General features: G+C 39.8%; 5 non-coding genes across 5 annotated transcripts in view; all 5 read right to left on the bottom strand.

The window, feature by feature from the left end:
• Window positions 1-41: 41 nt before the first annotated feature.
• On the bottom strand, window positions 42-160 carry LOC128004293 (5S ribosomal RNA). Its single transcript, XR_008176986.1, has one exon. It is a non-coding gene; the product is annotated as a 5S ribosomal RNA (ribosomal RNA).
• Window positions 161-666: 506 nt separating this feature from the next.
• LOC127998669 (5S ribosomal RNA) lies at window positions 667-785 on the bottom strand. Its single transcript, XR_008171503.1, has one exon. It is a non-coding gene; the product is annotated as a 5S ribosomal RNA (ribosomal RNA).
• Window positions 786-1,412: 627 nt separating this feature from the next.
• LOC127998527 (5S ribosomal RNA) lies at window positions 1,413-1,531 on the bottom strand. The gene has a single exon (XR_008171362.1). It is a non-coding gene; the product is annotated as a 5S ribosomal RNA (ribosomal RNA).
• Window positions 1,532-1,897: 366 nt separating this feature from the next.
• LOC128001611 (5S ribosomal RNA) lies at window positions 1,898-2,016 on the bottom strand. Its single transcript, XR_008174379.1, has one exon. It is a non-coding gene; the product is annotated as a 5S ribosomal RNA (ribosomal RNA).
• A 376-nt stretch (window positions 2,017-2,392) lies between these two features.
• LOC128009098 (5S ribosomal RNA) overlaps window positions 2,393-2,500 on the bottom strand; it is a 119-nt gene continuing 11 nt past the window's right edge. Inside the window, exon 1 of the ribosomal RNA XR_008180821.1 lies at window positions 2,393-2,500. This exon is cut by the window's right edge and continues 11 nt beyond it. This is a non-coding gene — a ribosomal RNA (5S ribosomal RNA).

Raw genomic sequence — 2,500 nt, 5'->3', positions numbered from 1 at the left:
TTTGGCAAAATTATTATATACTAAGTGAAAAATTTCCAAAAAGGTTACAGCACCTGGTATTCCCAGGCGGTCTCCCATCCAAGTACTAACCAGGCCCAAACCTGCTTAGCTTCCGAGATCAGACGAGATTGGGCATAGCCAGGTTGGTATGGCCGTAAGCGAAGTCTGCTGCAAAGAGAGGGCTATTTAAAGAACAGCCAATCTTATCGCCAGTACATTATATAAGTAGGAAAGAAAACCCAAAAGCTTAAAGCACCTGGTATTCCTAGGCAGTCTCTCATCAAAGTACTAACCAGACCTAAACCTGCTAAAATTCAGAGATCGGGCATTGACTCTTTTTTTTTTTTTTTTTTTAATGAAAGATTAATATATAATTCGTGAAATTTTCCAAAAAGATTAAAGCACCTGGTATTCCCAGGCAGTCTCCCATCCATGTACTAACCAGGCCCAAACCTGCAAATATTCAGAGATCGGGCATTGACTCTATATTTTGGCAAAATTATTATATACTAAGTGAAAAATGTCCAAAAAGCTTACAGCACCTGGTATTCCCAGGCAGTCTCCCATCCATGTACTAACCAGGCCCAAACCTGCTAATATTCAGAGATCGGCATTGACTCTATCTTTTGGCAAAATTATTATATACTAAGTGAAAAATTTCCAAAAAGCTTACAGCACCTGGTATTCCCAGGCGGTCTCCCATCCAAGTACTAACCAGGCCCAAACCTGCTTAGCTTCCGAGATCAGACGAGATCGGTCATAGCCAGGTTGGTATGGCCGTAAGCGAAGTCTGCTGCAAAGAGAGGGCTATTTAAAGAACAGCCAATCTTATCGCCAGTACATTATATAAGTAGGAAAGAAAACCCAAAAGCTTAAAGCACCTGGTATTCCTAGGCAGTCTCTCATAAAAGTACTAACCAGACCTAAACCTGTTAAGATTCAGAGATCGGGCATTGACTCTTTTTTTTTTTTAATGAAAGATTATTATATAATTCGTGAAATTTTCCAAAAAGATTAAAGCACCTGGTATTCCCAGGCAGTCTCCCATCCATGTACTAACCAGGTGCAAACCTGCTAATATTCAGAGATCGGGCATTGACTTTTTTTGGGCAAAATTATTATATACTAAGTGAAAAATGTCCAAAAAGCTTACAGCACCTGGTATTCAATCAATCAATCAATCACATTTATTTATATAGTGCTTTAAACAAAATACATTGTGTCAAAGCACTGAACAACATTCATTAGGAAAACAGTGTCTCAATAATGCAAAATTATAATTAAAGGCAGTATATTCCCAGGCAGTCTCCCATCCATGTACTAAACAGGCCCAAACCTGCTACTATTCAGAGATCGGCATTGACTCTATCTTTTGGCAAAATTATTATATACTAAGTGAAAAATTTCCAAAAAGCTTACAGCACCTGGTATTCCCAGGCGGTCTCCCATCCAAGTACTAACCAGGCCCAAACCTGCTTAGCTTCCGAGATCAGACGAGATCGGGCATAGCCAGGTTGGTATGGCCGTAAGCGAAGTCTGCTGCAAAGAGAGGGCTATTTAAAGACCAGCCAATCTTATCGCCAGTACATTATATAAGTAGGAAAGAAAGCCCAAAAGCTTAAAGCACCTGGTATTCCTAGGCAGTCTCTCATAAAAGTACTAACCAGACCTAAACCTGTTAAGATTCAGAGATCGGTTATTGACTCTTTCTTTTTTTTTTTAATGAAAGATTATTATATAATTCGTGAAATTTTCCAAAAAGATTAAAGCACCTGGTATTCCCAGGCAGTCTCCCATCCATGTACTAAGCAGGCCCAAACCTGCTAATATTCAGAGATCAGGCATTGACTCTATTTTTTGGCAAAATTATTATATACTAAGTGAAAAATGTCCAAAAAGCTTACAGCACCTGGTATTCCCAGGCGGTCTACCATCCAAGTACTAACCAGGCCCAAACCTGCTTAGCTTCCGAAATCAGACGAGATCGGGCATAGCCAGGTTGGTATGGCCGTAAGCGAAGTCTGCTGCAAAGAGAGGGCTATTTAAAGACCAGCCAATCTTATCGCCAGTACATTATATAAGTAGGAAAGAAAACCCAAAAGCTTAAAGCACCTGGTATTGCTAGGCAGTCTCTCATCAAAGTACTAACCAGACCTAAACCTGCTAAGATTCAGAGATCGGGCATTGACTCTTTTTTTTTTTTTTTTTTTTTTTTTAATGAAAGATTATTATATAATTCGTGAAATTTTCCAAAAAGATTAAAGCACCTGGTATTCCCAGGCAGTCTCCCATCCATGTACTAAGCAGGCCCAAACCTGCTAATATTCAGAGATCAGGCATTTTCTCTATTTTTTGGCAAAATGATTATATACTAAGTGAAAAATGTCCAAAAAGCTTACAGCACCTGGTATTCCCAGGCGGTCTCCCATCCAAGTACTAACCAGGCCCAAACCTGCTTAACTTCCGAGATCAGACGAGATCGGGCATAGCCAGGTTGGTA

The sequence above is a fragment of the Carassius gibelio genome, chromosome B22 (genome assembly GCF_023724105.1).
Source record: "Carassius gibelio isolate Cgi1373 ecotype wild population from Czech Republic chromosome B22, carGib1.2-hapl.c, whole genome shotgun sequence".
In the NCBI taxonomy this organism is placed as follows: Eukaryota; Metazoa; Chordata; class Actinopteri; order Cypriniformes; family Cyprinidae; genus Carassius; species Carassius gibelio.
Note: the sequence above shows the minus strand (reverse complement) of the source record. Positions and strands in the feature narration are given on the sequence as shown.